The following is a 15101-nucleotide window of genomic DNA, read 5'->3' on the forward strand; positions in this document are numbered from 1 at the left end:
GCAGCCAAGACAGCTGTGGTCCCAGGCACTCTTCTCATGGTGAGCCTCACTTGGCTCATCGCGCACCAAAATCCCTGGCCACGCCCGTCCCCACATTATCCCAGGCTCTACTCGACCGGTTTGTGGAGAGAGAAAAGCCTGCTCGTTGGGCGCAGGCCACCAAACGTCACAAACACTCGGGCGCTTCCAGACTCTCTGTTTCAGTTGAGGACCGCGGGGGGGGAAATGCAGGGCACACTCAGCAGGTATTGCGCACCGGCCGCGGCGAGGCAGTTTTGCCTCTTTTTCTGACCATGCAAAGCGCAGCTCTCGCTGCGGTTTGCCAGCCTTCTTCTTGCTGCCGATTCTGTGCCGCAATGTCAAGTTTGTCAAGGCCTTTGGTCTGCAACACTGATTGATTTTCAACAAGGCCGGAGAGGGGTGCACCGTTCCCGGCGGCGCTGCAATACCGGGTCGATGCGTGGAGTGAACGGAGCAAGCCCCTGTTTCAGCTCCCGAGGCTAAAAATCCATTTAATATGTTGTCCCCATATAGAGGACATATCAGATATTAAACTGATAAGAACAGATACTACACTTGATCTTAGCCAAAAGGCCGAGAAGCGATGAGCCCCAGTCGTCTGCTGCCTGAGCCCACCTCCTGGCACGCTTCACACTCGTCGCGGTGTGCCATTTGCATTGCGCGGCGGAGTGGCTTGTGCTTAGCGGCTCCTCCCAAGCGCTCCGTGGCTTAGCCCCGAGTCTGGTTAAGGCCGGCTTTATTGATTTTCACACATGCACGAGGCTCAGCCAAACGGCAAAGCCTGCCAAAAATATCTTCAACTCATTGGTGTTCCTCTCCACGGAAGTCTTTAGTAAAAGGCGAAAGACTTGTGCGTTATGAAGAGAAACCCGAGTAAGTACAGCGCCTCTCCTCGACAGCAGCCAAGACAGCTGTGGTCCCAGGCACTCTTCTCATGGTGAGCCTCACTTGGCTCATCGCGCACCAAAATCCCTGGCCACGCCCGTCCCCACATTATCCCAGGCTCTACTCGACCGGTTTGTGGAGAGAGAAAAGCCTGCTCGTTGGGCGCAGGCCACCAAACGTCACAAACACTCGGGCGCTTCCAGACTCTCTGTTTCAGTTGAGGACCGCGGGGGGGGAAATGCAGGGCACACTCAGCAGGTATTGCGCACCGGCCGCGGCGAGGCAGTTTTGCCTCTTTTTCTGACCATGCAAAGCGCAGCTCTCGCTGCGGTTTGCCAGCCTTCTTCTTGCTGCCGATTCTGTGCCGCAATGTCAAGTTTGTCAAGGCCTTTGGTCTGCAACACTGATTGATTTTCAACAAGGCCGGAGAGGGGTGCACCGTTCCCGGCGGCGCTGCAATACCGGGTCGATGCGTGGAGTGAACGGAGCAAGCCCCTGTTTCAGCTCCCGAGGCTAAAAATCCATTTAATATGTTGTCCCCATATAGAGGACATATCAGATATTAAACTGATAAGAACAGATACTACACTTGATCTTAGCCAAAAGGCCGAGAAGCGATGAGCCCCAGTCGTCTGCTGCCTGAGCCCACCTCCTGGCACGCTTCACACTCGTCGCGGTGTGCCATTTGCATTGCGCGGCGGAGTGGCTTGTGCTTAGCGGCTCCTCCCAAGCGCTCCGTGGCTTAGCCCCGAGTCTGGTTAAGGCCGGCTTTATTGATTTTCACACATGCACGAGGCTCAGCCAAACGGCAAAGCCTGCCAAAAATATCTTCAACTCATTGGTGTTCCTCTCCACGGAAGTCTTTAGTAAAAGGCGAAAGACTTGTGCGTTATGAAGAGAAACCCGAGTAAGTACAGCGCCTCTCCTCGACAGCAGCCAAGACAGCTGTGGTCCCAGGCACTCTTCTCATGGTGAGCCTCACTTGGCTCATCGCGCACCAAAATCCCTGGCCACGCCCGTCCCCACATTATCCCAGGCTCTACTCGACCGGTTTGTGGAGAGAGAAAAGCCTGCTCGTTGGGCGCAGGCCACCAAACGTCACAAACACTCGGGCGCTTCCAGACTCTCTGTTTCAGTTGAGGACCGCGGGGGGGGAAATGCAGGGCACACTCAGCAGGTATTGCGCACCGGCCGCGGCGAGGCAGTTTTGCCTCTTTTTCTGACCATGCAAAGCGCAGCTCTCGCTGCGGTTTGCCAGCCTTCTTCTTGCTGCCGATTCTGTGCCGCAATGTCAAGTTTGTCAAGGCCTTTGGTCTGCAACACTGATTGATTTTCAACAAGGCCGGAGAGGGGTGCACCGTTCCCGGCGGCGCTGCAATACCGGGTCGATGCGTGGAGTGAACGGAGCAAGCCCCTGTTTCAGCTCCCGAGGCTAAAAATCCATTTAATATGTTGTCCCCATATAGAGGACATATCAGATATTAAACTGATAAGAACAGATACTACACTTGATCTTAGCCAAAAGGCCGAGAAGCGATGAGCCCCAGTCGTCTGCTGCCTGAGCCCACCTCCTGGCACGCTTCACACTCGTCGCGGTGTGCCATTTGCATTGCGCGGCGGAGTGGCTTGTGCTTAGCGGCTCCTCCCAAGCGCTCCGTGGCTTAGCCCCGAGTCTGGTTAAGGCCGGCTTTATTGATTTTCACACATGCACGAGGCTCAGCCAAACGGCAAAGCCTGCCAAAAATATCTTCAACTCATTGGTGTTCCTCTCCACGGAAGTCTTTAGTAAAAGGCGAAAGACTTGTGCGTTATGAAGAGAAACCCGAGTAAGTACAGCGCCTCTCCTCGACAGCAGCCAAGACAGCTGTGGTCCCAGGCACTCTTCTCATGGTGAGCCTCACTTGGCTCATCGCGCACCAAAATCCCTGGCCACGCCCGTCCCCACATTATCCCAGGCTCTACTCGACCGGTTTGTGGAGAGAGAAAAGCCTGCTCGTTGGGCGCAGGCCACCAAACGTCACAAACACTCGGGCGCTTCCAGACTCTCTGTTTCAGTTGAGGACCGCGGGGGGGGAAATGCAGGGCACACTCAGCAGGTATTGCGCACCGGCCGCGGCGAGGCAGTTTTGCCTCTTTTTCTGACCATGCAAAGCGCAGCTCTCGCTGCGGTTTGCCAGCCTTCTTCTTGCTGCCGATTCTGTGCCGCAATGTCAAGTTTGTCAAGGCCTTTGGTCTGCAACACTGATTGATTTTCAACAAGGCCGGAGAGGGGTGCACCGTTCCCGGCGGCGCTGCAATACCGGGTCGATGCGTGGAGTGAACGGAGCAAGCCCCTGTTTCAGCTCCCGAGGCTAAAAATCCATTTAATATGTTGTCCCCATATAGAGGACATATCAGATATTAAACTGATAAGAACAGATACTACACTTGATCTTAGCCAAAAGGCCGAGAAGCGATGAGCCCCAGTCGTCTGCTGCCTGAGCCCACCTCCTGGCACGCTTCACACTCGTCGCGGTGTGCCATTTGCATTGCGCGGCGGAGTGGCTTGTGCTTAGCGGCTCCTCCCAAGCGCTCCGTGGCTTAGCCCCGAGTCTGGTTAAGGCCGGCTTTATTGATTTTCACACATGCACGAGGCTCAGCCAAACGGCAAAGCCTGCCAAAAATATCTTCAACTCATTGGTGTTCCTCTCCACGGAAGTCTTTAGTAAAAGGCGAAAGACTTGTGCGTTATGAAGAGAAACCCGAGTAAGTACAGCGCCTCTCCTCGACAGCAGCCAAGACAGCTGTGGTCCCAGGCACTCTTCTCATGGTGAGCCTCACTTGGCTCATCGCGCACCAAAATCCCTGGCCACGCCCGTCCCCACATTATCCCAGGCTCTACTCGACCGGTTTGTGGAGAGAGAAAAGCCTGCTCGTTGGGCGCAGGCCACCAAACGTCACAAACACTCGGGCGCTTCCAGACTCTCTGTTTCAGTTGAGGACCGCGGGGGGGAAATGCAGGGCACACTCAGCAGGTATTGCGCACCGGCCGCGGCGAGGCAGTTTTGCCTCTTTTTCTGACCATGCAAAGCGCAGCTCTCGCTGCGGTTTGCCAGCCTTCTTCTTGCTGCCGATTCTGTGCCGCAATGTCAAGTTTGTCAAGGCCTTTGGTCTGCAACACTGATTGATTTTCAACAAGGCCGGAGAGGGGTGCACCGTTCCCGGCGGCGCTGCAATACCGGGTCGATGCGTGGAGTGAACGGAGCAAGCCCCTGTTTCAGCTCCCGAGGCTAAAAATCCATTTAATATGTTGTCCCCATATAGAGGACATATCAGATATTAAACTGATAAGAACAGATACTACACTTGATCTTAGCCAAAAGGCCGAGAAGCGATGAGCCCCAGTCGTCTGCTGCCTGAGCCCACCTCCTGGCACGCTTCACACTCGTCGCGGTGTGCCATTTGCATTGCGCGGCGGAGTGGCTTGTGCTTAGCGGCTCCTCCCAAGCGCTCCGTGGCTTAGCCCCGAGTCTGGTTAAGGCCGGCTTTATTGATTTTCACACATGCACGAGGCTCAGCCAAACGGCAAAGCCTGCCAAAAATATCTTCAACTCATTGGTGTTCCTCTCCACGGAAGTCTTTAGTAAAAGGCGAAAGACTTGTGCGTTATGAAGAGAAACCCGAGTAAGTACAGCGCCTCTCCTCGACAGCAGCCAAGACAGCTGTGGTCCCAGGCACTCTTCTCATGGTGAGCCTCACTTGGCTCATCGCGCACCAAAATCCCTGGCCACGCCCGTCCCCACATTATCCCAGGCTCTACTCGACCGGTTTGTGGAGAGAGAAAAGCCTGCTCGTTGGGCGCAGGCCACCAAACGTCACAAACACTCGGGCGCTTCCAGACTCTCTGTTTCAGTTGAGGACCGCGGGGGGGGAAATGCAGGGCACACTCAGCAGGTATTGCGCACCGGCCGCGGCGAGGCAGTTTTGCCTCTTTTTCTGACCATGCAAAGCGCAGCTCTCGCTGCGGTTTGCCAGCCTTCTTCTTGCTGCCGATTCTGTGCCGCAATGTCAAGTTTGTCAAGGCCTTTGGTCTGCAACACTGATTGATTTTCAACAAGGCCGGAGAGGGGTGCACCGTTCCCGGCGGCGCTGCAATACCGGGTCGATGCGTGGAGTGAACGGAGCAAGCCCCTGTTTCAGCTCCCGAGGCTAAAAATCCATTTAATATGTTGTCCCCATATAGAGGACATATCAGATATTAAACTGATAAGAACAGATACTACACTTGATCTTAGCCAAAAGGCCGAGAAGCGATGAGCCCCAGTCGTCTGCTGCCTGAGCCCACCTCCTGGCACGCTTCACACTCGTCGCGGTGTGCCATTTGCATTGCGCGGCGGAGTGGCTTGTGCTTAGCGGCTCCTCCCAAGCGCTCCGTGGCTTAGCCCCGAGTCTGGTTAAGGCCGGCTTTATTGATTTTCACACATGCACGAGGCTCAGCCAAACGGCAAAGCCTGCCAAAAATATCTTCAACTCATTGGTGTTCCTCTCCACGGAAGTCTTTAGTAAAAGGCGAAAGACTTGTGCGTTATGAAGAGAAACCCGAGTAAGTACAGCGCCTCTCCTCGACAGCAGCCAAGACAGCTGTGGTCCCAGGCACTCTTCTCATGGTGAGCCTCACTTGGCTCATCGCGCACCAAAATCCCTGGCCACGCCCGTCCCCACATTATCCCAGGCTCTACTCGACCGGTTTGTGGAGAGAGAAAAGCCTGCTCGTTGGGCGCAGGCCACCAAACGTCACAAACACTCGGGCGCTTCCAGACTCTCTGTTTCAGTTGAGGACCGCGGGGGGGAAATGCAGGGCACACTCAGCAGGTATTGCGCACCGGCCGCGGCGAGGCAGTTTTGCCTCTTTTTCTGACCATGCAAAGCGCAGCTCTCGCTGCGGTTTGCCAGCCTTCTTCTTGCTGCCGATTCTGTGCCGCAATGTCAAGTTTGTCAAGGCCTTTGGTCTGCAACACTGATTGATTTTCAACAAGGCCGGAGAGGGGTGCACCGTTCCCGGCGGCGCTGCAATACCGGGTCGATGCGTGGAGTGAACGGAGCAAGCCCCTGTTTCAGCTCCCGAGGCTAAAAATCCATTTAATATGTTGTCCCCATATAGAGAACATATCAGATATTAAACTGATAAGAACAGATACTACACTTGATCTTAGCCAAAAGGCCGAGAAGCGATGAGCCCCAGTCGTCTGCTGCCTGAGCCCACCTCCTGGCACGCTTCACACTCGTCGCGGTGTGCCATTTGCATTGCGCGGCGGAGTGGCTTGTGCTTAGCGGCTCCTCCCAAGCGCTCCGTGGCTTAGCCCCGAGTCTGGTTAAGGCCGGCTTTATTGATTTTCACACATGCACGAGGCTCAGCCAAACGGCAAAGCCTGCCAAAAATATCTTCAACTCATTGGTGTTCCTCTCCACGGAAGTCTTTAGTAAAAGGCGAAAGACTTGTGCGTTATGAAGAGAAACCCGAGTAAGTACAGCGCCTCTCCTCGACAGCAGCCAAGACAGCTGTGGTCCCAGGCACTCTTCTCATGGTGAGCCTCACTTGGCTCATCGCGCACCAAAATCCCTGGCCACGCCCGTCCCCACATTATCCCAGGCTCTACTCGACCGGTTTGTGGAGAGAGAAAAGCCTGCTCGTTGGGCGCAGGCCACCAAACGTCACAAACACTCGGGCGCTTCCAGACTCTCTGTTTCAGTTGAGGACCGCGGGGGGGGAAATGCAGGGCACACTCAGCAGGTATTGCGCACCGGCCGCGGCGAGGCAGTTTTGCCTCTTTTTCTGACCATGCAAAGCGCAGCTCTCGCTGCGGTTTGCCAGCCTTCTTCTTGCTGCCGATTCTGTGCCGCAATGTCAAGTTTGTCAAGGCCTTTGGTCTGCAACACTGATTGATTTTCAACAAGGCCGGAGAGGGGTGCACCGTTCCCGGCGGCGCTGCAATACCGGGTCGATGCGTGGAGTGAACGGAGCAAGCCCCTGTTTCAGCTCCCGAGGCTAAAAATCCATTTAATATGTTGTCCCCATATAGAGGACATATCAGATATTAAACTGATAAGAACAGATACTACACTTGATCTTAGCCAAAAGGCCGAGAAGCGATGAGCCCCAGTCGTCTGCTGCCTGAGCCCACCTCCTGGCACGCTTCACACTCGTCGCGGTGTGCCATTTGCATTGCGCGGCGGAGTGGCTTGTGCTTAGCGGCTCCTCCAAGCGCTCCGTGGCTTAGCCCCGAGTCTGGTTAAGGCCGGCTTTATTGATTTTCACACATGCACGAGGCTCAGCCAAACGGCAAAGCCTGCCAAAAATATCTTCAACTCATTGGTGTTCCTCTCCACGAAGTCTTTAGTAAAAGGCGAAAGACTTGTGCGTTATGAAGAGAAACCCGAGTAAGTACAGCGCCTCTCCTCGACAGCAGCCAAGACAGCTGTGGTCCCAGGCACTCTTCTCATGGTGAGCCTCACTTGGCTCATCGCGCACCAAAATCCCTGGCCACGCCCGTCCCCACATATTATCCCAGGCTCTACTCGACCGGTTTGTGGAGAGAGAAAAGCCTGCTCGTTGGGCGCAGGCCACCAAACGTCACAAACACTCGGGCGCTTCCAGACTCTCTGTTTCAGTTGAGGACCGCGGGGGGGGAAATGCAGGGCACACTCAGCAGGTATTGCGCACCGGCCGCGGCGAGGCAGTTTTGCCTCTTTTTCTGACCATGCAAAGCGCAGCTCTCGCTGCGGTTTGCCAGCCTTCTTCTTGCTGCCGATTCTGTGCCGCAATGTCAAGTTTGTCAAGGCCTTTGGTCTGCAACACTGATTGATTTTCAACAAGGCCGGAGAGGGGTGCACCGTTCCCGGCGGCGCTGCAATACCGGGTCGATGCGTGGAGTGAACGGAGCAAGCCCCTGTTTCAGCTCCCGAGGCTAAAAATCCATTTAATATGTTGTCCCCATATAGAGGACATATCAGATATTAAACTGATAAGAACAGATACTACACTTGATCTTAGCCAAAAGGCCGAGAAGCGATGAGCCCCAGTCGTCTGCTGCCTGAGCCCACCTCCTGGCACGCTTCACACTCGTCGCGGTGTGCCATTTGCATTGCGCGGCGGAGTGGCTTGTGCTTAGCGGCTCCTCCCAAGCGCTCCGTGGCTTAGCCCCGAGTCTGGTTAAGGCCGGCTTTATTGATTTTCACACATGCACGAGGCTCAGCCAAACGGCAAAGCCTGCCAAAAATATCTTCAACTCATTGGTGTTCCTCTCCACGGAAGTCTTTAGTAAAAGGCGAAAGACTTGTGCGTTATGAAGAGAAACCCGAGTAAGTACAGCGCCTCTCCTCGACAGCAGCCAAGACAGCTGTGGTCCCAGGCACTCTTCTCATGGTGAGCCTCACTTGGCTCATCGCGCACCAAAATCCCTGGCCACGCCCGTCCCCACATTATCCCAGGCTCTACTCGACCGGTTTGTGGAGAGAGAAAAGCCTGCTCGTTGGGCGCAGGCCACCAAACGTCACAAACACTCGGGCGCTTCCAGACTCTCTGTTTCAGTTGAGGACCGCGGGGGGGGAAATGCAGGGCACACTCAGCAGGTATTGCGCACCGGCCGCGGCGAGGCAGTTTTGCCTCTTTTTCTGACCATGCAAAGCGCAGCTCTCGCTGCGGTTTGCCAGCCTTCTTCTTGCTGCCGATTCTGTGCCGCAATGTCAAGTTTGTCAAGGCCTTTGGTCTGCAACACTGATTGATTTTCAACAAGGCCGGAGAGGGGTGCACCGTTCCCGGCGGCGCTGCAATACCGGGTCGATGCGTGGAGTGAACGGAGCAAGCCCCTGTTTCAGCTCCCGAGGCTAAAAATCCATTTAATATGTTGTCCCCATATAGAGGACATATCAGATATTAAACTGATAAGAACAGATACTACACTTGATCTTAGCCAAAAGGCCGAGAAGCGATGAGCCCCAGTCGTCTGCTGCCTGAGCCCACCTCCTGGCACGCTTCACACTCGTCGCGGTGTGCCATTTGCATTGCGCGGCGGAGTGGCTTGTGCTTAGCGGCTCCTCCCAAGCGCTCCGTGGCTTAGCCCCGAGTCTGGTTAAGGCCGGCTTTATTGATTTTCACACATGCACGAGGCTCAGCCAAACGGCAAAGCCTGCCAAAAATATCTTCAACTCATTGGTGTTCCTCTCCACGGAAGTCTTTAGTAAAAGGCGAAAGACTTGTGCGTTATGAAGAGAAACCCGAGTAAGTACAGCGCCTCTCCTCGACAGCAGCCAAGACAGCTGTGGTCCCAGGCACTCTTCTCATGGTGAGCCTCACTTGGCTCATCGCGCACCAAAATCCCTGGCCACGCCCGTCCCCACATTATCCCAGGCTCTACTCGACCGGTTTGTGGAGAGAGAAAAGCCTGCTCGTTGGGCGCAGGCCACCAAACGTCACAAACACTCGGGCGCTTCCAGACTCTCTGTTTCAGTTGAGGACCGCGGGGGGGGAAATGCAGGGCACACTCAGCAGGTATTGCGCACCGGCCGCGGCGAGGCAGTTTTGCCTCTTTTTCTGACCATGCAAAGCGCAGCTCTCGCTGCGGTTTGCCAGCCTTCTTCTTGCTGCCGATTCTGTGCCGCAATGTCAAGTTTGTCAAGGCCTTTGGTCTGCAACACTGATTGATTTTCAACAAGGCCGGAGAGGGGTGCACCGTTCCCGGCGGCGCTGCAATACCGGGTCGATGCGTGGAGTGAACGGAGCAAGCCCCTGTTTCAGCTCCCGAGGCTAAAAATCCATTTAATATGTTGTCCCCATATAGAGGACATATCAGATATTAAACTGATAAGAACAGATACTACACTTGATCTTAGCCAAAAGGCCGAGAAGCGATGAGCCCCAGTCGTCTGCTGCCTGAGCCCACCTCCTGGCACGCTTCACACTCGTCGCGGTGTGCCATTTGCATTGCGCGGCGGAGTGGCTTGTGCTTAGCGGCTCCTCCCAAGCGCTCCGTGGCTTAGCCCCGAGTCTGGTTAAGGCCGGCTTTATTGATTTTCACACATGCACGAGGCTCAGCCAAACGGCAAAGCCTGCCAAAAATATCTTCAACTCATTGGTGTTCCTCTCCACGGAAGTCTTTAGTAAAAGGCGAAAGACTTGTGCGTTATGAAGAGAAACCCGAGTAAGTACAGCGCCTCTCCTCGACAGCAGCCAAGACAGCTGTGGTCCCAGGCACTCTTCTCATGGTGAGCCTCACTTGGCTCATCGCGCACCAAAATCCCTGGCCACGCCCGTCCCCACATTATCCCAGGCTCTACTCGACCGGTTTGTGGAGAGAGAAAAGCCTGCTCGTTGGGCGCAGGCCACCAAACGTCACAAACACTCGGGCGCTTCCAGACTCTCTGTTTCAGTTGAGGACCGCGGGGGGGGAAATGCAGGGCACACTCAGCAGGTATTGCGCACCGGCCGCGGCGAGGCAGTTTTGCCTCTTTTTCTGACCATGCAAAGCGCAGCTCTCGCTGCGGTTTGCCAGCCTTCTTCTTGCTGCCGATTCTGTGCCGCAATGTCAAGTTTGTCAAGGCCTTTGGTCTGCAACACTGATTGATTTTCAACAAGGCCGGAGAGGGGTGCACCGTTCCCGGCGGCGCTGCAATACCGGGTCGATGCGTGGAGTGAACGGAGCAAGCCCCTGTTTCAGCTCCCGAGGCTAAAAATCCATTTAATATGTTGTCCCCATATAGAGGACATATCAGATATTAAACTGATAAGAACAGATACTACACTTGATCTTAGCCAAAAGGCCGAGAAGCGATGAGCCCCAGTCGTCTGCTGCCTGAGCCCACCTCCTGGCACGCTTCACACTCGTCGCGGTGTGCCATTTGCATTGCGCGGCGGAGTGGCTTGTGCTTAGCGGCTCCTCCCAAGCGCTCCGTGGCTTAGCCCCGAGTCTGGTTAAGGCCGGCTTTATTGATTTTCACACATGCACGAGGCTCAGCCAAACGGCAAAGCCTGCCAAAAATATCTTCAACTCATTGGTGTTCCTCTCCACGGAAGTCTTTAGTAAAAGGCGAAAGACTTGTGCGTTATGAAGAGAAACCCGAGTAAGTACAGCGCCTCTCCTCGACAGCAGCCAAGACAGCTGTGGTCCCAGGCACTCTTCTCATGGTGAGCCTCACTTGGCTCATCGCGCACCAAAATCCCTGGCCACGCCCGTCCCCACATTATCCCAGGCTCTACTCGACCGGTTTGTGGAGAGAGAAAAGCCTGCTCGTTGGGCGCAGGCCACCAAACGTCACAAACACTCGGGCGCTTCCAGACTCTCTGTTTCAGTTGAGGACCGCGGGGGGGAAATGCAGGGCACACTCAGCAGGTATTGCGCACCGGCCGCGGCGAGGCAGTTTTGCCTCTTTTTCTGACCATGCAAAGCGCAGCTCTCGCTGCGGTTTGCCAGCCTTCTTCTTGCTGCCGATTCTGTGCCGCAATGTCAAGTTTGTCAAGGCCTTTGGTCTGCAACACTGATTGATTTTCAACAAGGCCGGAGAGGGGTGCACCGTTCCCGGCGGCGCTGCAATACCGGGTCTATGCGTGGAGTGAACGGAGCAAGCCCCTGTTTCAGCTCCCGAGGCTAAAAATCCATTTAATATGTTGTCCCCATATAGAGGACATATCAGATATTAAACTGATAAGAACAGATACTACACTTGATCTTAGCCAAAAGGCCGAGAAGCGATGAGCCCCAGTCGTCTGCTGCCTGAGCCCACCTCCTGGCACGCTTCACACTCGTCGCGGTGTGCCATTTGCATTGCGCGGCGGAGTGGCTTGTGCTTAGCGGCTCCTCCCAAGCGCTCCGTGGCTTAGCCCCGAGTCTGGTTAAGGCCGGCTTTATTGATTTTCACACATGCACGAGGCTCAGCCAAACGGCAAAGCCTGCCAAAAATATCTTCAACTCATTGGTGTTCCTCTCCACGGAAGTCTTTAGTAAAAGGCGAAAGACTTGTGCGTTATGAAGAGAAACCCGAGTAAGTACAGCGCCTCTCCTCGACAGCAGCCAAGACAGCTGTGGTCCCAGGCACTCTTCTCATGGTGAGCCTCACTTGGCTCATCGCGCACCAAAATCCCTGGCCACGCCCGTCCCCACATTATCCCAGGCTCTACTCGACCGGTTTGTGGAGAGAGAAAAGCCTGCTCGTTGGGCGCAGGCCACCAAACGTCACAAACACTCGGGCGCTTCCAGACTCTCTGTTTCAGTTGAGGACCGCGGGGGGGGAAATGCAGGGCACACTCAGCAGGTATTGCGCACCGGCCGCGGCGAGGCAGTTTTGCCTCTTTTTCTGACCATGCAAAGCGCAGCTCTCGCTGCGGTTTGCCAGCCTTCTTCTTGCTGCCGATTCTGTGCCGCAATGTCAAGTTTGTCAAGGCCTTTGGTCTGCAACACTGATTGATTTTCAACAAGGCCGGAGAGGGGTGCACCGTTCCCGGCGGCGCTGCAATACCGGGTCGATGCGTGGAGTGAACGGAGCAAGCCCCTGTTTCAGCTCCCGAGGCTAAAAATCCATTTAATATGTTGTCCCCATATAGAGGACATATCAGATATTAAACTGATAAGAACAGATACTACACTTGATCTTAGCCAAAAGGCCGAGAAGCGATGAGCCCCAGTCGTCTGCTGCCTGAGCCCACCTCCTGGCACGCTTCACACTCGTCGCGGTGTGCCATTTGCATTGCGCGGCGGAGTGGCTTGTGCTTAGCGGCTCCTCCCAAGCGCTCCGTGGCTTAGCCCCGAGTCTGGTTAAGGCCGGCTTTATTGATTTTCACACATGCACGAGGCTCAGCCAAACGGCAAAGCCTGCCAAAAATATCTTCAACTCATTGGTGTTCCTCTCCACGGAAGTCTTTAGTAAAAGGCGAAAGACTTGTGCGTTATGAAGAGAAACCCGAGTAAGTACAGCGCCTCTCCTCGACAGCAGCCAAGACAGCTGTGGTCCCAGGCACTCTTCTCATGGTGAGCCTCACTTGGCTCATCGCGCACCAAAATCCCTGGCCACGCCCGTCCCCACATTATCCCAGGCTCTACTCGACCGGTTTGTGGAGAGAGAAAAGCCTGCTCGTTGGGCGCAGGCCACCAAACGTCACAAACACTCGGGCGCTTCCAGACTCTCTGTTTCAGTTGAGGACCGCGGGGGGGGAAATGCAGGGCACACTCAGCAGGTATTGCGCACCGGCCGCGGCGAGGCAGTTTTGCCTCTTTTTCTGACCATGCAAAGCGCAGCTCTCGCTGCGGTTTGCCAGCCTTCTTCTTGCTGCCGATTCTGTGCCGCAATGTCAAGTTTGTCAAGGCCTTTGGTCTGCAACACTGATTGATTTTCAACAAGGCCGGAGAGGGGTGCACCGTTCCCGGCGGCGCTGCAATACCGGGTCGATGCGTGGAGTGAACGGAGCAAGCCCCTGTTTCAGCTCCCGAGGCTAAAAATCCATTTAATATGTTGTCCCCATATAGAGGACATATCAGATATTAAACTGATAAGAACAGATACTACACTTGATCTTAGCCAAAAGGCCGAGAAGCGATGAGCCCCAGTCGTCTGCTGCCTGAGCCCACCTCCTGGCACGCTTCACACTCGTCGCGGTGTGCCATTTGCATTGCGCGGCGGAGTGGCTTGTGCTTAGCGGCTCCTCCCAAGCGCTCCGTGGCTTAGCCCCGAGTCTGGTTAAGGCCGGCTTTATTGATTTTCACACATGCACGAGGCTCAGCCAAACGGCAAAGCCTGCCAAAAATATCTTCAACTCATTGGTGTTCCTCTCCACGGAAGTCTTTAGTAAAAGGCGAAAGACTTGTGCGTTATGAAGAGAAACCCGAGTAAGTACAGCGCCTCTCCTCGACAGCAGCCAAGACAGCTGTGGTCCCAGGCACTCTTCTCATGGTGAGCCTCACTTGGCTCATCGCGCACCAAAATCCCTGGCCACGCCCGTCCCCACATTATCCCAGGCTCTACTCGACCGGTTTGTGGAGAGAGAAAAGCCTGCTCGTTGGGCGCAGGCCACCAAACGTCACAAACACTCGGGCGCTTCCAGACTCTCTGTTTCAGTTGAGGACCGCGGGGGGGGAAATGCAGGGCACACTCAGCAGGTATTGCGCACCGGCCGCGGCGAGGCAGTTTTGCCTCTTTTTCTGACCATGCAAAGCGCAGCTCTCGCTGCGGTTTGCCAGCCTTCTTCTTGCTGCCGATTCTGTGCCGCAATGTCAAGTTTGTCAAGGCCTTTGGTCTGCAACACTGATTGATTTTCAACAAGGCCGGAGAGGGGTGCACCGTTCCCGGCGGCGCTGCAATACCGGGTCGATGCGTGGAGTGAACGGAGCAAGCCCCTGTTTCAGCTCCCGAGGCTAAAAATCCATTTAATATGTTGTCCCCATATAGAGGACATATCAGATATTAAACTGATAAGAACAGATACTACACTTGATCTTAGCCAAAAGGCCGAGAAGCGATGAGCCCCAGTCGTCTGCTGCCTGAGCCCACCTCCTGGCACGCTTCACACTCGTCGCGGTGTGCCATTTGCATTGCGCGGCGGAGTGGCTTGTGCTTAGCGGCTCCTCCCAAGCGCTCCGTGGCTTAGCCCCGAGTCTGGTTAAGGCCGGCTTTATTGATTTTCACACATGCACGAGGCTCAGCCAAACGGCAAAGCCTGCCAAAAATATCTTCAACTCATTGGTGTTCCTCTCCACGGAAGTCTTTAGTAAAAGGCGAAAGACTTGTGCGTTATGAAGAGAAACCCGAGTAAGTACAGCGCCTCTCCTCGACAGCAGCCAAGACAGCTGTGGTCCCAGGCACTCTTCTCATGGTGAGCCTCACTTGGCTCATCGCGCACCAAAATCCCTGGCCACGCCCGTCCCCACATTATCCCAGGCTCTACTCGACCGGTTTGTGGAGAGAGAAAAGCCTGCTCGTTGGGCGCAGGCCACCAAACGTCACAAACACTCGGGCGCTTCCAGACTCTCTGTTTCAGTTGAGGACCGCGGGGGGGGAAATGCAGGGCACACTCAGCAGGTATTGCGCACCGGCCGCGGCGAGGCAGTTTTGCCTCTTTTTCTGACCATGCAAAGCGCAGCTCTCGCTGCGGTTTGCCAGCCTTCTTCTTGCTGCCGATTCTGTGCCGCAATGTCAAGTTTGTCAAGGCCTTTGGTCTGCAACACTGATTGATT

General features: G+C 55.1%; 32 non-coding genes across 32 annotated transcripts; all 32 read right to left on the reverse strand.

Annotated features, from left to right (window-relative positions):
- Window positions 1–415: 415 nt before the first annotated feature.
- On the reverse strand, window positions 416–606 carry LOC140992873 (U2 spliceosomal RNA). Its single transcript, XR_012178405.1, has one exon. It is a non-coding gene; the product is annotated as a U2 spliceosomal RNA (small nuclear RNA).
- Window positions 607–783: 177 nt separating this feature from the next.
- LOC140993131 (U5 spliceosomal RNA) lies at window positions 784–898 on the reverse strand. The gene has a single exon (XR_012178630.1). It is a non-coding gene; the product is annotated as a U5 spliceosomal RNA (small nuclear RNA).
- Window positions 899–1334: 436 nt separating this feature from the next.
- Window positions 1335–1525, reverse strand: LOC140992874 (U2 spliceosomal RNA). The gene has a single exon (XR_012178406.1). It is a non-coding gene; the product is annotated as a U2 spliceosomal RNA (small nuclear RNA).
- Window positions 1526–1702: 177 nt separating this feature from the next.
- On the reverse strand, window positions 1703–1817 carry LOC140993132 (U5 spliceosomal RNA). Its single transcript, XR_012178631.1, has one exon. It is a non-coding gene; the product is annotated as a U5 spliceosomal RNA (small nuclear RNA).
- A 436-nt stretch (window positions 1818–2253) lies between these two features.
- Window positions 2254–2444, reverse strand: LOC140992877 (U2 spliceosomal RNA). The gene has a single exon (XR_012178408.1). It is a non-coding gene; the product is annotated as a U2 spliceosomal RNA (small nuclear RNA).
- Window positions 2445–2621: 177 nt separating this feature from the next.
- LOC140993133 (U5 spliceosomal RNA) lies at window positions 2622–2736 on the reverse strand. Its single transcript, XR_012178632.1, has one exon. It is a non-coding gene; the product is annotated as a U5 spliceosomal RNA (small nuclear RNA).
- A 436-nt stretch (window positions 2737–3172) lies between these two features.
- On the reverse strand, window positions 3173–3363 carry LOC140992878 (U2 spliceosomal RNA). Its single transcript, XR_012178409.1, has one exon. It is a non-coding gene; the product is annotated as a U2 spliceosomal RNA (small nuclear RNA).
- A 177-nt stretch (window positions 3364–3540) lies between these two features.
- On the reverse strand, window positions 3541–3655 carry LOC140993135 (U5 spliceosomal RNA). The gene has a single exon (XR_012178634.1). It is a non-coding gene; the product is annotated as a U5 spliceosomal RNA (small nuclear RNA).
- Window positions 3656–4090: 435 nt separating this feature from the next.
- On the reverse strand, window positions 4091–4281 carry LOC140992879 (U2 spliceosomal RNA). Its single transcript, XR_012178410.1, has one exon. It is a non-coding gene; the product is annotated as a U2 spliceosomal RNA (small nuclear RNA).
- Window positions 4282–4458: 177 nt separating this feature from the next.
- Window positions 4459–4573, reverse strand: LOC140993136 (U5 spliceosomal RNA). Its single transcript, XR_012178635.1, has one exon. It is a non-coding gene; the product is annotated as a U5 spliceosomal RNA (small nuclear RNA).
- A 436-nt stretch (window positions 4574–5009) lies between these two features.
- On the reverse strand, window positions 5010–5200 carry LOC140992880 (U2 spliceosomal RNA). The gene has a single exon (XR_012178411.1). It is a non-coding gene; the product is annotated as a U2 spliceosomal RNA (small nuclear RNA).
- Window positions 5201–5377: 177 nt separating this feature from the next.
- On the reverse strand, window positions 5378–5492 carry LOC140993137 (U5 spliceosomal RNA). The gene has a single exon (XR_012178636.1). It is a non-coding gene; the product is annotated as a U5 spliceosomal RNA (small nuclear RNA).
- A 435-nt stretch (window positions 5493–5927) lies between these two features.
- LOC140993025 (U2 spliceosomal RNA) lies at window positions 5928–6118 on the reverse strand. The gene has a single exon (XR_012178542.1). It is a non-coding gene; the product is annotated as a U2 spliceosomal RNA (small nuclear RNA).
- A 177-nt stretch (window positions 6119–6295) lies between these two features.
- Window positions 6296–6410, reverse strand: LOC140993138 (U5 spliceosomal RNA). The gene has a single exon (XR_012178637.1). It is a non-coding gene; the product is annotated as a U5 spliceosomal RNA (small nuclear RNA).
- A 436-nt stretch (window positions 6411–6846) lies between these two features.
- On the reverse strand, window positions 6847–7037 carry LOC140992881 (U2 spliceosomal RNA). The gene has a single exon (XR_012178412.1). It is a non-coding gene; the product is annotated as a U2 spliceosomal RNA (small nuclear RNA).
- Window positions 7038–7213: 176 nt separating this feature from the next.
- On the reverse strand, window positions 7214–7327 carry LOC140992622 (U5 spliceosomal RNA). Its single transcript, XR_012178187.1, has one exon. It is a non-coding gene; the product is annotated as a U5 spliceosomal RNA (small nuclear RNA).
- Window positions 7328–7765: 438 nt separating this feature from the next.
- On the reverse strand, window positions 7766–7956 carry LOC140992882 (U2 spliceosomal RNA). Its single transcript, XR_012178413.1, has one exon. It is a non-coding gene; the product is annotated as a U2 spliceosomal RNA (small nuclear RNA).
- A 177-nt stretch (window positions 7957–8133) lies between these two features.
- On the reverse strand, window positions 8134–8248 carry LOC140993139 (U5 spliceosomal RNA). The gene has a single exon (XR_012178638.1). It is a non-coding gene; the product is annotated as a U5 spliceosomal RNA (small nuclear RNA).
- Window positions 8249–8684: 436 nt separating this feature from the next.
- On the reverse strand, window positions 8685–8875 carry LOC140992883 (U2 spliceosomal RNA). The gene has a single exon (XR_012178414.1). It is a non-coding gene; the product is annotated as a U2 spliceosomal RNA (small nuclear RNA).
- Window positions 8876–9052: 177 nt separating this feature from the next.
- On the reverse strand, window positions 9053–9167 carry LOC140993140 (U5 spliceosomal RNA). The gene has a single exon (XR_012178639.1). It is a non-coding gene; the product is annotated as a U5 spliceosomal RNA (small nuclear RNA).
- Window positions 9168–9603: 436 nt separating this feature from the next.
- On the reverse strand, window positions 9604–9794 carry LOC140992884 (U2 spliceosomal RNA). The gene has a single exon (XR_012178415.1). It is a non-coding gene; the product is annotated as a U2 spliceosomal RNA (small nuclear RNA).
- A 177-nt stretch (window positions 9795–9971) lies between these two features.
- Window positions 9972–10086, reverse strand: LOC140993142 (U5 spliceosomal RNA). Its single transcript, XR_012178640.1, has one exon. It is a non-coding gene; the product is annotated as a U5 spliceosomal RNA (small nuclear RNA).
- A 436-nt stretch (window positions 10087–10522) lies between these two features.
- LOC140992885 (U2 spliceosomal RNA) lies at window positions 10523–10713 on the reverse strand. Its single transcript, XR_012178416.1, has one exon. It is a non-coding gene; the product is annotated as a U2 spliceosomal RNA (small nuclear RNA).
- Window positions 10714–10890: 177 nt separating this feature from the next.
- On the reverse strand, window positions 10891–11005 carry LOC140993143 (U5 spliceosomal RNA). The gene has a single exon (XR_012178641.1). It is a non-coding gene; the product is annotated as a U5 spliceosomal RNA (small nuclear RNA).
- Window positions 11006–11440: 435 nt separating this feature from the next.
- On the reverse strand, window positions 11441–11631 carry LOC140993036 (U2 spliceosomal RNA). Its single transcript, XR_012178552.1, has one exon. It is a non-coding gene; the product is annotated as a U2 spliceosomal RNA (small nuclear RNA).
- Window positions 11632–11808: 177 nt separating this feature from the next.
- LOC140993144 (U5 spliceosomal RNA) lies at window positions 11809–11923 on the reverse strand. The gene has a single exon (XR_012178642.1). It is a non-coding gene; the product is annotated as a U5 spliceosomal RNA (small nuclear RNA).
- Window positions 11924–12359: 436 nt separating this feature from the next.
- LOC140992887 (U2 spliceosomal RNA) lies at window positions 12360–12550 on the reverse strand. The gene has a single exon (XR_012178417.1). It is a non-coding gene; the product is annotated as a U2 spliceosomal RNA (small nuclear RNA).
- Window positions 12551–12727: 177 nt separating this feature from the next.
- On the reverse strand, window positions 12728–12842 carry LOC140993145 (U5 spliceosomal RNA). The gene has a single exon (XR_012178643.1). It is a non-coding gene; the product is annotated as a U5 spliceosomal RNA (small nuclear RNA).
- Window positions 12843–13278: 436 nt separating this feature from the next.
- On the reverse strand, window positions 13279–13469 carry LOC140992889 (U2 spliceosomal RNA). Its single transcript, XR_012178419.1, has one exon. It is a non-coding gene; the product is annotated as a U2 spliceosomal RNA (small nuclear RNA).
- Window positions 13470–13646: 177 nt separating this feature from the next.
- LOC140993147 (U5 spliceosomal RNA) lies at window positions 13647–13761 on the reverse strand. Its single transcript, XR_012178645.1, has one exon. It is a non-coding gene; the product is annotated as a U5 spliceosomal RNA (small nuclear RNA).
- A 436-nt stretch (window positions 13762–14197) lies between these two features.
- Window positions 14198–14388, reverse strand: LOC140992890 (U2 spliceosomal RNA). The gene has a single exon (XR_012178420.1). It is a non-coding gene; the product is annotated as a U2 spliceosomal RNA (small nuclear RNA).
- A 177-nt stretch (window positions 14389–14565) lies between these two features.
- On the reverse strand, window positions 14566–14680 carry LOC140993148 (U5 spliceosomal RNA). Its single transcript, XR_012178646.1, has one exon. It is a non-coding gene; the product is annotated as a U5 spliceosomal RNA (small nuclear RNA).
- Window positions 14681–15101: the final 421 nt, after the last annotated feature.

Source organism: Pagrus major, chromosome 24, assembly GCF_040436345.1.
Source record: "Pagrus major chromosome 24, Pma_NU_1.0".
Classification (NCBI taxonomy): domain Eukaryota; kingdom Metazoa; phylum Chordata; class Actinopteri; order Spariformes; family Sparidae; genus Pagrus; species Pagrus major.